Source organism: Mobula birostris, chromosome 10 (genome assembly GCF_030028105.1).
Source record: "Mobula birostris isolate sMobBir1 chromosome 10, sMobBir1.hap1, whole genome shotgun sequence".
NCBI lineage: Eukaryota > Metazoa > Chordata > Chondrichthyes > Myliobatiformes > Myliobatidae > Mobula > Mobula birostris.
This window is the reverse complement of record NC_092379.1, coordinates 395,960-411,236: the sequence shown is the minus strand read 5'-3', so window position 1 is coordinate 411,236 and position 15,277 is coordinate 395,960.

Genomic DNA, 15,277 nt, shown 5'->3' with positions numbered 1-15,277 from the left:
CGCCAACTTTGATTCCCAAAATGTCTCTTATTTTTTGTAATATTGTCTCACAGTACACATTAAACAAATCAGGGGAGAAAACACACCCTTGTCTAACGACTCTCTTGATTTCCGTAAACTAACTCACTTCTCCATCTATTCTTATAGCGACAGTTTGTTCCCAGTACAGATTTCTGATTAGGCGGAGGTCCTTCGAATCTAGATCTAGAGTTTCCTGTAATATTTCAAATAACTTATTGTGCTTCACTTTATCAAATGCTTTTGTGTAATTGATAAAACGAACAAACAAATCTTTTTGCACTTGAATAGTTCCTTCTGATAGTAACCTTAACATCACTATCACATTTCTTCTACCTTTGTCTTTCACAAAACCACATTGTTCTTTTCCTGTTTCAGCTTGTATCTCACTTTTAGCTCTTGTCATCAAAATTCTTAGAAGTATCTTAGTGATATGACTCATTAAACTTATGGTCCTATGTAATTCACATTCTATTACTCCAGGTTTCTTAGGAAGAGTGATAAATACTCATTTTTTCATCTCTTCTGGTATTATTCCAGTCTCATAAATGTCATTGATTAAATCAGTAAGTTTTTCAATTCCATAATCTTCAAGGGCGATAATTTGTTCTATTACTAATTCATCAGGACTTGCTGCCTTTCCTTTCTTCATCTTATTTATTGCACTATGAATTTCAGATTTTAAAATACTTGAACCTTCAACGTTCTTCTTAATTTCTGGTTTATCGCCTCGATCATCTTCAAACAATTCCTGAATTTACTCAGTCCATCTGTTTATAATCTCATCCTTTTCCATGATAATGGTATCATCCTTTGCTTTCAAACATCCACCTGAAGAACAGAGGAGCTTTTTACCAGTGATATTCTTGATTTGGTGATGTAACCTTTTTGGATTAGTAATAGAAATTCTTGCTAATTGTTTGCATTCCTGGTTTAACCATTCTTTTTTGGATTTTTGACATAAACTTTTATCTAAGGACTTATGTTCTATAGGATTTGCTTTCTTCTGTCACTTTTATAACCGTATAACATATAACCATATAACAATTACAGCACAGAAACAGACCATCTCGGCCCTTCTAGTCTGTGCCGAACTCTTACTCTCACCTAGTCGCACCGACCTGCACTCAGCCCATAACCCTCCATTCCTTTCCTGTCCATATATCTATCCAATTTAACTTTAAATGACAACATCGAACCTGCCTCAAACACTTCTGCTGGAAGCTCGTTCCACACAGCTACCACTCTCTCAGTAAAGAAGTTCCCCCTCATGTTACCCCTAAACTTTTGCCCTTTAACTCTCAACTCATGTCCTCTTGTTTGAATCTCCCCCACTCTCAATGGAAAAAGCCTATCCATGTCAGCTCTATCTATCCCCCTCATAATTTTAAATAGCTCTATCAAGTCCCCCCTCAACCTTCTGCGCTCCAAAGAATAAAGACCCAACTTGTTCAACCTTTCTCTGTAACTTAGGAGATGAAACCCAGGTAATATTCTAGTAAATCTCCTCTGTACTCTCTTAATTTTCTTTTCTTTTCAAATCTTTTTATTGTATATATAGGAAAAATAACATGAGTACATCGAAGTAACAACACTTACAATGCCTCAAAAAAAACCATTATCTTAAAGACTGAAAACAAAATTTTGTGATAACAAAAAAAACCTACTGAGCAGAAAAGTGAGAAAAAAAAAGAGAACCCATTAGGTGTACAACCCTGGAGCCATGCGTCATACAAAAAGCTTCTAAAAATGAACATCAAGCTGCCAGCAAGAAAAGAAAATATACTAAAAAAATTTACAATTAGATCATGGAAAAATTATATCAATGAACTCAAATGATAATAATGAGCAAGTGAACCCCATCTTTTCTCAAAATCAAATAAAGGTTCAAAGGTTCGACTTCTAATTTTCTCCAAACTAAGACATAGCATCACTTGAGAGAACCATTGTGACAAAGTGGGAGCTGATGTATCCTCCCACTTCAACAAAATGGCCCTCCTAGCCATCAATGTAACAAATGCAATAACATGTTGGTCAGACACAGAAGTACCATGAATATTTTGAGGAACTATTCCAAAGAGCACAGTTAATTTATTAGGTTGTAAATTAATTTTAAGTGCTTTAGAAATTGTTGAGAAAACCGACTTCCAGAATTGTTCCAATATAGAACAAGACCAAAACATATGTGTCAGTGTAGCTATCTCAGGTTTACATCTATCACAATGACTATCAACATTAGGAAAGATTTTAGAAAGTCTCTCCTTTGTCAAATGATAACGATGTACAATTTTAAATTGAATCAATGAATGGCTAGCACAAATTGAAGAAGAGTTAACCAACTTCAATATCCGCATCCAATCCTCTGTTATAAAAGTCAAATTAAGTTCCTTTTCCCAATCCTGTTTAATCTTAGATAAAGGACGCTTATCCCATTGTAATAATAAATTATCAATTCTTCCAATAGAACCCTTAATCAAAGGATTCATACTCATAATAGTATAACAGGTCAGCCTCCAATATGTAAGTGAAATTACTTAAATATTTTTGTAAAAAATATCTAACTTGAAGGTATTGCAGAAAATGTGAGCATGAAAGAGAATATTTATCAATTAATTGTTCAAAAGACATCAATCTATCTTCTTTAAATAAATCCAAAAAAGAATTAATACCTTTATTTTTCCAAAGTAAAAAAATTGGATCACTCAAAGAAGGCTTGAAAAAGTAATTTTGGCAAATTAAACTACAAAGTTTAATTTTTTAAGATTAAAAAAATTGCGGAACTGGAGCCAAATTTTGTAAAGAATACTTAATCACAAGATATAGGTTTAAGTTAACAACTTTACCTAATTGCATAGGTAAAGGAGCTCCGAATAGCGAGGTTAAATAAAACTGTTTTACAACTTTCAGTTCCAGGTCTACCCAAATTGGCCGATCACTCTTATCAACCCAGTATAACCAAAAAGACATATATCGCAGATTAGCAGCCCAATAATACATTCTAAAATTAGGCAAAGCAAGACCTCCATCCTTTTTCAATTTTTGTAAATGACATTTACTAATTCTTGGTCTTTTATATTCCAAATAAAAGATAAAATAATAGAATCAATCCGATCAAAAAACTTCCTGGTCAAAAAAACAGGAAAATTCTGAAATAAATATTAAAATTTCAGTAAAATCATCATTTTAACTATATGAATATGACCAACAAGTGAAAATGTAAGTGGACTCCATCTACTAAATAAATACTTCATAGAGTCTACTAAGGGAACAAAATTAGCTTTATAAAGATCGTTATATTTTTTAGTAATTATAATACCTAAATATCTAAAAGAGTCTGAAACTTTAAAAGGAGTATTATCATATATAGAAACAGAATCATTTAAAGGAAACAATTCACTTTTACTAAAATTTATTTTATATCCTGAAAAACCTGCAAATTCATTAAATAATTTTAGCAAGGCAGGAATGGATTCATCAGGGTTAGATGTATAAACCAATAAATCATCAGCATAAAGAGAGACCTTATGCATGGTCTCATTCACAAAGATCCCATGGATATTTTTAGCCTCACGAAGAGCAATAACAAGGGGTCTAATATTAAATTAAACAACAAAGGACTTAATGGACAGCCTTGCCTTGTCCCCCGTGAAAGCTGAAAAAAAGGAGATCTACGATTGTTAGTGACAACAATAGCAATAGGGGCTTTATATATCATTTTAATCCAATTATTAAAATTAACACCAAAGCCAAATTTCTCTAAAACATTGAATAAATATTTCCATTTGACTTGGCTGAATGCTTTTTCAGCATCCAAAGATACAACACATTGTGGAGTTTTAGAAGAGAATGAATATATAATGTTAAATAGTCTCCGAACATTTGAAAAGGAATAGCGACCCTTTATAAAGCCTGTTTGATCTTTACAAATAATTTTACCCAAAATATTCTCCAACCAATTGGCCATTATCTTTGACAAGATCTTAGCGTCAACATTCAGTAATGAAATAGGTCTATATGAAGCACAGTCAGTAGGATCTTTATCTTTTTTAAGAATTAAAGAAATAGAAGCCTCATAAAAAGTAGAGGTTAAGTCACCTTTCACAAAAGAATCCTTAAACATTTCTAATATATATGGAGAGTGTAACTTTCCAAATTTTTTATAAAATTCTACAGGATAGCCATCAAGTCCTGGGGACTTACCAGATTGCATTGAAAAAATAGCTTTATGAATTTCGGCTTCAGTAATTTGAGCATTGAGAGTTTTTTGATCCTCAGCCGAGATTTTAGGAAAAACAATCTTTTGTAAAAAAGCATTCATTTTAGAGGAATCTAACAGACATTGAGATTTAGATAGCTCAGCATAAAAATCTTGAAAAATCTTATTAATCTCTTCATATTCCTGAGCTAAGGTACCGTCTTTCCTATGAATTTTCATGATTTGCCTTTTGGCTGCAGCCATTTTTAATTGAGATGCAAGCAGTTTATTATTTTTATCTCCAGGCATATAAAATTGGCTCTTTAACTTAAGCAAATAATCTTCAATGGGATGAGTTAATAACAGGTTATATTGTGATTGAAGTTCCACCCTTCATTTAAATAAATTGGTATTGGGGGAAATTGCATAAATATTATCCAAATCTTTAATTTGTTTTGAAATTCTATCTAATTCTGCGTTAGTTTGTTTTTTAAGTTTCACTGAATAAGAAATAATCTGATGACGTAAAAATGCTTTAAAGGTATCCCATATAACTAATTTAGACAAACCCCCTATATCATTAAAAAGAAAAAATTCTTTTATGTGGGTTTCAATGAAACTGACAAAGTCAGAGTTTTTGCAATAATGTCTGAGACATGCGCCAAGGTGGGCAGGCAAGAATGACATCATCAAATTCAAAAGACAAACTCAGAGGCGCATGATCAGATATAGCAATAGCGTCATATTCGCAAGTTTTAACACTAGGCAAGAAGTGGGGATCGATTATAATATAATCAATCCTTGAATATTTTTTATAAACATGTGAGAAGAAAGAATATTCTCTATTATCGGGATGAAGATACCTCCACAAATCAATCAACCCAAAATCAATCAAAAAGGAATTAATAAATGATGCAGATCGATTTGGAAGTCACTGATTGGTTGAGCTGTTATCAATCATAGGGTTTAAACAGCAATTAAAATCCCCATCCATTATGAGCATATATTCATTTCAGTCAGGCAGTAAAGCAAATACCTTTTTAAAAAAAGGATCATCTAAGTTAGGACCATACAAATTAAACAAAACAACTTTTCTGTTACAAATTGTTCCTTTAACAGTTAAAAATCTACCATTAGAATCTGATTCGATATCCTCTTGAATAAATATATTAGCTTTAATGAAAATAGACACGCCTTTTGTTTTACCCTGAGAAGTAGAGTGGAATTGCAAACCATTCCACCATCTAAAAAAATCAATTTTGATCTCCTGCCCTGATATGTGTCTCTTGAGCAAAAATTATATCAGGTTGGAATCAGTTAATAATTTTAAAAGTCTTCTTTCGTTTAATAGGATGATTCCAACCATGTACATTCCAACTTAATATATTAATCCATTTGAACAGCATACTATAATTTCATTCTACTTTATACATGCACAGAGCACATACCAATACAGGATTATCAAAGATGGTGGTGATGAAGAATACAACCAAATAAAAAACACGCATGCTCCAGAACCACCCAATGGGAAAAAAACTAACTCTAAACCCACCCACCCACACCCGGAAACTCCAAAAAGGCAAGCGATCTATGATAGAATTCAAAGCTGCTGACTGCTCTGTCTGTGTTTTCTTTCCCTCCCCCCAGTTAGTAACAAAGTAGAGTGACCTTGTGAAAAAGACAATAAAGTCTCAGCAAAAAAAGGTATTTACATTCCATCGACTAATAAACAAGAAAGAACCAAAATAATGTTATCTCTTAGAGAGAAAAACCAGCGCCATGTTTAAGTTTAATATTAATTTCCTAACAAAGCTTTATACTCAATTATAAAATGTTATAATAAAACAAAAAAATATATAAAAAGCCCTATTAGTAGGAAAAAACTACCAATTAGCTACCAAGTATTAAATTAAAGGAACAAATCGCCTTATTGTCTTCCCTCAGTCATAGAATGTCCAGAGATCATTTGAACAGAGATGCTTAAACCATAAATCTTTCCAAAGGAAAACCAATAATATGCAATAAAGAACATCTCTCCATCTTCTTTAATTAGTCTCTCGATGAAATATACAAGTGACCTTCAAAAATCTTCTTTCCAAAATGCGAATAATATACAAATAGCCAAACAGCCTTTCAGATGGATCATTCAACAGCGACGTCGGTGACAGCGGCAGGTAATGCCTGAACAAAATCCAGTGCAGTTTTTGGATCAAAAAAAGTACGAGGAGGAGAATTAGCAGGGAAAACTTTAATTCTTGTCGGGTACCTCAGAGACGGAAAAAGATTTTTATCATATGCTTGTTTCATTTCCAGGGCAAATTTTGATCTTTGTTCCATTATCTCTCTTGGATAGTCTTCATAGAAGCAGAGCTCAGATTCCATAAATCTAAAAACTCTCTGTTTTCTTGCCTGTCGCATTACTTGATCTTTAATTTTAAAGTGATGAAAGCAAACCAGAACAGATCTTGGTTTACTAGAATCCTTCGATTTTGAGATAAACGCCCTGTGTGCCCTTTCTATAGCAGGCGGCTTTGATAGAATGGTAGGAAATAAAGTGTGGAAAAGCTTACCAAAGTAAGCCGTTAGATCTCCACCTTCAGCTCCTTCCTGCAGCCCAACAATTCTTATATTCCTTCGTCGAGACCTAGTTTCCAGGTCTATAATCTTATTTTGGTATCTTTCCAAACAAGTTGTAGCTTCAGACAACTTTTGCCTAGTTATCTTCAATCCCTCTTTGTGTGAACTAACTTGAGTTTCCAGGTCTTTAAGTTTTCCCAGAAATGACTTCATTTCATTACTATTCTTTTCCAGTTGGTCTTTAATTGATCCATTCTGATCCTTAATTGAATTCAGTGTCCGAACGATATCCTCAGCCCACGATGGCATTTCATCAGATCTTTCCTTTTGCACCTTTCCTTTCCCATTACCTTTATTACTAGATTCGGGTAAATTCTTCCCACTTCTTGTAGACATAAACATATTGATCCCCCTCAAGAATCAACAAGTAAAAATTTTAAATTCAAAGCTTAAACTAGGGGGAGAGAAAGGAAACTAAGAGCAGCACAAAAATACTGCTACTCCATTTGCAGACGGGGGCGGTCCTCCCCTGTGCCACACATCCAATCACACCCCCTCACCTGTACCACAAAACTCTCCCCTGACCATACACCTGAGCACAGCTCTTCTTGCTTGCATTATACCTCTAATGTTACCTTCCCTCAGCCGCACTACACATTGAATCACTAAATGACAATCAGGGCTAGTGTATGATTAGAAAAGTTAATTGTGATTAAATTGAATTTTAATCAGAACTCAAATCCTAAAACATTTGTATTTCCACTTCCCTTCAACTTGCTGTTGATTAATTCTGCAAGTTACACACTAAGAACAGTGATTATTGAGTGAGGTACAGTTAAGAGAACAGAGAAACAAGCCTACATGGATCTGTTTGTGTCTGTCTGGGTTTGGGTGAGTGACTGAACCACACTGAGGTAAATAGGAATCAGTGTCAGGATGGTCTGAGTGATTTGAGTTTACATCCCATTGGATCCAAATCTAGATTGTTTCCAGAATTTCTATCAGAATCAGAATCAGGTTTATTATCACTGGCATGTGACATGAAATTTGTTAACTTAGTAGCAGCAGTTCAATACAATATATAATATAGAAGAAAAAAATAATAATAGATAAATAAATCATATTCAGTATACTTTATACAGTATATGTATATTGAGTTGATTAAAAATCGTGCAAAAAACAGAAATACTATATATTAAAAGAAAGTGAGGTGGTATCCAAGGGGTCAATGTCCATTTAGGAATCGGATGGCAGAGGGGAAGAAGCTGTTCCTGAATCGCTGAGTGTGTGCCTTCAGGCTTCTGTATCTCCTACCTGATGGTAACAGTGAGAAAAGGGCATGCCCTGGGTGCTGGAGGTTCTTAATAATGGATGCTGCCTTTCTGAGACACCACTCCCTGAAAATGTCCTGGGTACTTTGTAGGCTAGTGCCCAAGATGGAGCTGACTAAATTTACAACCTTCTGCAGCTTCTTTCAGTCCTGTGCAGTAGCCCCTCCATACCAGACAGTGATGCAGCCTGTCAGAATGCTCTCCACGGTACATCTATAGATGTTTTTGAGTGTATTTGTTGACATACCTAACAAGGTATAGCTGCTGTCTTGCCTTCTTTATAACTCCATCGATCAGGTTAGATCCTCAAAGATCTTGACACACAGGAACCTGAAACTGCTCACTCTCTCCACTTCTGATCCCTCTATGAGGATTGGTATGTGTTCCTTCATCTTACCCTTCCAGAAGTCCACAATCAGCTCTTTCATCTTACTGACGTTGAGTGCCAGGTTGTTGCTGCGGCACCGCTCCACTAGTTGGCATATCTCACTCCTGTACGCCCTCTCGTCTCCATCTGAGATTCTACCAACAATGGTCATATCGTCAGCAAGTTTATAGTTGGTATTTGAGCTATGCCTAGCCACACTGTCATGTGTATATAGAGAGTAGAGCAGTGGGCTAAGCACACACCTCTGAGGTGCACCAGTGTTGATTGTCAGCGAGGAGGAGATGTTATCACCAATCTGCACAGACTGTGGTCTTCTGATTAGGAAGCTGAGGTCATACCTGGAGGTGGGGAAATATCCCCCAATTTGAGCCAGTAGCTGGAGATTATTTGGTGACCACCCAAGTTCAGGTTTCACTCAAAGGAGTCAAGTCTATGCATCTGATCCAGCATATGCGCAGGTGAGATTGGCTATCTGGCCTATGTCCTATGTATATTTCCATTCTCCACCCGACCTTCCCCTAGCATTTCCCCTCTTTCTCCTACTTTCCTTTTTTCTGTTTCGGCTCCCTCTTTCCCAGCTTCTCACTGTTTCTATCACTGTCTCTTGCTCTTGCTCTCTATCTGTCTGTCTGTCATACTCTCTATGTCTGACTCTGTCTATCTCCGTCTGCTTATCAATTTGTCTCTCTGTCTCTCTGTTTCCTGCTTTCTCAGAAAATTCAAAGTTCATTTATTATCAAAGTATGTATACAGTATAGAACCTTGAGAGTCATCTTCTGGCAGGCAGCCACACAACACAGAAACACAATAGGCCCTGTTTAAGGAAAGCCCCACACACAACAAAGACCATCAAACACCCAATGTGTGAAGAAAGAACAAATCATGCAAACATGAAAAGTAAACAAATAACATTAACCTCAGAGTCCCCGAAAGTGAATTCAGAAGAGTATCTAGTAGTTTTGTGAATGGTCTGCGAGATATTGTTGTTGGTCGCTGATGCCATTTTGTCTTGGGCTTCCTTACTTCCTTTGCTTCCACTCCCTCTGTTCAAGATCAAACTTTCTCTCTCCAGCTGTCACCATCCTCTCACACAATAACCTTTTTGCCTCTTCCCCTCCTTACCACAACTTTGCCTACTATCCTCTACTCCACTCTACTGTCTTTCTCCCTACCTCTCTCCTTTTTGCTTCTCCATTCCATCTCTCTCTTTTTCTCTGCCTGGATGTCCCTTCACTCACTCCTTCACACTTCCAGGGGCTTAGAAAATCCCTAATGCTTAACCTGAATATCTGGTATTGCTGTTCTTCTGGCTCGTTCAATATGTTCCCATGCCTAGTAACTGACAAGTAGTTTGACAGGAAGTAGGAGAGATATAGGGGAAGCCCAATATCTGTTCTTTGTGCTGGGGGAAATGTGCTCCATTATCTGGTGTATTGATTTTTTTTTAATGTTTGGGAAAGAATGATTTAAGTCACTGTGCACTAAATGACAGGAGTTGCTCAAGCTCTGATTGTTCAATGCTGGTCTTTTTATCAGTGAGAGCTGTTTATATGTTAAACTTTCCACACCTCTTGCTGTTCTCAAAACTGGAACAAATTGTACAACCTCCACCTTTATCCAGTTTGTGCCGGATTTAACACTTCCGGTAACTTTAAACAACTTCTAGTTCCTTTTGCACAATCCCCGTTTCTTGGTAATTTCCCCATGCAGATGGAGCAGATTAAGTTTAACAAAGAGGGGAAATTCCAGTCTAAAAAGCTATTTTGAAGGCAGCTGGCATTGCCTGCCTGTGCACTTAATTGGCCCCAAATCCCCTACAGGGGCAGGGGGAAGTGAAAGGGATGAAGGTGCCCTGCAGGGCATTTTCTTCAGTTCCACGTCCAGACTGTCTGTCTAAATGGAATAACAAAATATTTCAATAACATCTTAAATGAACGTTAAAAAATCAACCTTTATTTGAAGCAATCAACCAGGATAAGTGGAGAACATGAGATTCTGCAGATGCTAAAAATCCAGAGTAACACACACAAAATGCTGGAGGAACTCAGCAGGTCAGGCAGCATCTATGAAGATATTTGTTCTTGACCTCTGGTGCTGTCTGTGTGGAGTTTTTCTGCTCTTCCTGGGACTGTACGTGTTCCCAGGTGTCATCAGCCTTATTGCCCTATTCCCCTATTCTTTCCCTGTGGACCTAGAGTGACCCAACAGGTACAACGTTGCATTAATTCCACCCTAATGAGCCCAACCAGTAACACACTGCTCCACCTTAAAATCCAAAATGGTGCAGGTTCACACTGAGAGCCCAGAGCTCTTTATGCCAAATAAACCTGCTCACTTAGCAGGCAGCACAGTAGTACAGTAGTTAGCACCACTGCCTCACATTTCCAGAGACTTGGGTTCAATCCTGACCTTGGCTGCTGTCATCGTGGAGCAAAACTACAGCCCAAGATCTTTAACTCAGGTTCAATCCTGAACTTGGTCACCATCTGTGTGTTGTTTGCATCTTCTCCCTCTGACTGCATAGCTTTTCCTTGAGTTCTCCGGTTTCCTTCCACATCCCAAAGGTTGGTGGGTTGATTGGGTGGTGTAAATAAATACTAATGTAGAAACATCATGGAGAAGTGATGAACAAGTGAGTGACAGTGGTTCATGGGGAAACAAATAATGGAACTGTACAACATAGACAGAGGTCATTTTGTCCACCTGGGTGTCAACATCTCAGAGAATCAATCCTGGGTCCAACAAGGAGGAGGGAGGAGAAGATGGTGGCGCGATGTAGCGTGCGTGGCTGTTCCGAATGATAGCAATATGTATTAACTAGGGAGCCGTGCACAATCCGGATTTGATGGAGACAGCCGTGAGAAGCACAGAGGAACATCTAGAGAAACTTCTGAATTGCCCGCTTTGCTGCCGCAGCTACTGTGCGATCGAGAATCTCTGGAGGGGAAGGCCCCAGATCCTCGGCTTTGCCTATTGCCTGTTGCCGGGGCCGGGGTCGAAGCACTCGGCAGAGATGGTGCTCGGTGCTTGGTGTCGGAGAGCTGGTCGGAGACTCGGAGTTTTTGGACGGACTCGGAGTCGGACTGTGGTCGGATGCTGCATCGGCAAGTTTATGGCACTGGAGATTCACTGTCTGCATGAGATGATGGGATTTCGAGAGACTTTGAGACTTTTACCGTGCCCATGGTATGTTCTTATCAAATTACGGTATTGCTTTGCACTGTTGTAACTATATGTTATAATTATGTGGTTTTTGTCAGTTTTTAAGTCGGTTTGTCATGTGTTTCTGTGATATCATTCTGGAAAACCATTGTATCATTTCTTAATGCATGCATTACTAAATGACAATAAAAGAGGACTGCGTGTCCTCATGATCTAAATCTAATCTAAGGCACATAGATGCATCCATAAAAAAGGCATTCCAGCATCTGAAGTTTCTTGGAAGTTTAAGGAGATTCACCATGTCATCCAAGACTCTGACAAACCTCTGCAGATGTACAGTGGAAAGCATTCTGACTGCTCTGCATCACAGCCTGGTATGGAAACTCCAACACACAGGAACACAAGAGGCTACAAAGAGTGGTGGATGTGGCCAGCTCCATCATTGTGGACATCTGCAAGCGGTGTTGTCTCAGGAAGGCAGCATCCATCATCAGGAACCACCCCCCAGGCCATGACCTCTTCTCAATGCTGCCATCGGGCAGGGGTAGAGGAGCCTGAAGACCCACACCTCAAGATTCAGCAACAGCTTCCTTCCTATTGGCAGCAAACCTTAACACCACCTAGACTATATCCATTTTTACTTCTCTCTCATTCTTGCATTGGTGTTTTATACTTATTTTGCATATATGCATAATTAATATTAATTTAAGTTTTAACATATCTGCTCTCATCTTGAAATGACCTGAAAAGCCCTAATTCTACCTCAGACTACATTTCTCTCAACTAACTATTTATATTTATATTTATTTTGTTATGCAGGTTATGTATAATTTATGTTAATTCTAGGATATGTTAATTTATGTTTGTCATGATTTTAATTTTCATGGTATTTATACCCTGGATATGACTGTCCATGACAATAAGCTCAAACTTGAACAGCTTCTGTGCCAACAATAGTGCCTCTTCATGCTAATCCCAAATGGGGCGATAGGACTGAATGATACGCTCTGTTGGGAGCATTGACTCACTGGGCTGAATAGCCGTGATACTGTAACTCGGAAGGCAACCAACTGAAAGGTCAGTGCTTAACCTGACAACCAGAGATATTGGATTATTTCCAACATCAGGGTAGCCCAAGGCATTCCCTCGCCCACCACTTTCAACATTAGTGACGACACAGTAGTGGGTAGATCAGTCACCCTGGCATCTTGAGTCGAAATATTTTAGGACTTGTTCCCATTCCAGGCAAGTACACTCCGTGCAGTACTGAAGGGATATTGCCTTATTGTGAAAACCATCTTTCCATGAGACATCAAACAAAAGCCCCGCCTGTCCTCCTAAGTCAATCGAAAAGGTCTCACAGCCAGTGTTTATAAACACAGGAGAGTCAGCATGTGCTGGAAATCTAGAGAAACATACACAAAATGATATACGAGTCATATCTCTAGAGGGAAATAAACAGATTATGTTTCCGGCCAAGACCTGCTGCCTGACTTGCTGAGTTCCTCCAGCAGTTTGTGTGTATGCCACAGCCAATGTTTGACACCCTGGATTAATAACCACTCAAAGACCATCACATAAAAGGAAAACTGATGATTCAGATATTAATATTTGTGGGTTCTTGATATTGCCTCTCCACCTCCAGGAATGACCACATATTACCGGCTGTAAGAGATGTATTGAGAGGGTACTAGAGGCTGATTAAGTGTGGACATACAAGATATTGGTGAGACCACACTTGCAGTACTGTGTACGATTTTGCACACCCTGAGGTAGGAGACATCATAAACTGGATAGGGTGCAGAGAGAATTTATGAGGATACTGTCAGGATGTGAGAGCCCAGTTACAGCGAGAGGCTGGGCAAGTCGGGTATTTAGTTTTTGTATGATGCTGAGGGGTGGTCGTATAGAGGTTTATAAAACATTAAAGGGCAAAGACGGGGAGAACACACTGAGTCTTTTTTCCAAGGAAGGTGAGCTAAAAACTAGAAGGTATGGGTTTAAGGTGATGGGTGAAAGATTTATCTATCTAAAATTCTATAGAAGTGAGGGAAAATGGCATCAACTTCATGGACCCTGTACAGATTACAGAGGAGGAGGTGTTTGCTACCTTGAGGCAAATCAGAGTGAATAAATCCCCAGGGCCTGACAAGGTGTTTGCCTAGACCCTACAGGAGACAAGTGCAGACATTTCCAGGGCCCTAACAGAGATATTTAGATCATCCATAGTGAGAGGAGTGGTACCGGAGGTTCAGAAGATAGTTAATGTTATTCAGTTTTTTAAAAAAGGTTCCAAGCATAAAGCTGGGAATTATAGGCTGGTGAGTCTGACATCAGTTGTGGGAAAGTTAGTGAAAGTATTCTAAGGAACCAAATATATAAAAATTTGGATAGGCATAGACTGATTAACAATAGCTAGCATGGCTTTGTGTGTGATAGATCATGTCTAACCAATCTCATCAAGCTTTTCGAGCAAGTTACCAGGAAAGTAGATGAAGGCAAGGCAGTGGATGTTGTCGACAGGGACTTTAGTAAGTCATTTGACAAGGTCCCATATGGGAGGCTGGTCAAGAAGATGAAGTCACACAGCTAACTATTGGATTAGACATTGACTTTGTGGGAGAAATCAGAGTGTGGTAGTAGGTAGTTGCCTCTCTGACTAGAGGCCTGTGACTAGTAGTGCACCGCAGGAATGAGTGCTGGGTCCGTTGTTGCTTGTCTTCTATATCGATGATCTGGATGTTAATGAGGTTAACTGGATCAGCAAGTTTGTAGATGACACCAAGATTAGGGGTGTAGTGGACAGTGAGGAAGACTATCATGGCTTGCAGAGGGATCTTCACCAGCTGGAAAAATGGACTGAAAAATGGCAGATGGAATTTAATGCAGACAAGTGCAAGGTTTTGCACTTCAGTAGGACCAGCCAGAGTAGGTCTTACACAGTGAATGATAGGGCATTGAGGAGTGTGGTAGAACAAAGGGATCTGGGAATACAGGTACATAATTCACTGGCAGTGGCATCACAGGTAGATAGGGTTATATTGAATGCTTTTGGCACATTGTCCTTTATAAATCAATGTACTGAGTGCAGAAGATTAGATATTATGTTGAAGCTGTATAAGAGGTTGGTGAGGCCTAATTTGGAGTATTGTGTGCCATTTTGGTCACCAACCTACAGGGAAGCTGTAAACAAGGGGTGAAAGAGTGCAGAGAAAACTTACAAGCATGTTGCTGGGTCTGGAGGACCTGAGTTATTAGGAAAAGTTGAATAGGTTAGGATTGTATTCTTTATGACTTAGAAGATTGAGGGGAGATTTGACAGAGATATACAAAATTATGAGGCGTATAGACAGGGTAAGTGTAAGCAGGTTTTATCCACTGAGGTTGGGTGGGACTACAACCAGAGGTCATGGCTTAAAGCTGAAAGGTGAAAAGTTCAAGGGGAAGATGAGGGGAAACTTCTTCACTCAGAGGGTCTTGAGAGTGTGTAATCAGCTGCCAGCACAAGTGGTCCATCCGAGCTCAATTTCAAAATTTAAGAGAAGTTTGGATAGGTATACGGATGGTAGGGTATGGAGGGCTGTGGTCCCAAATGCGGGTCAATGG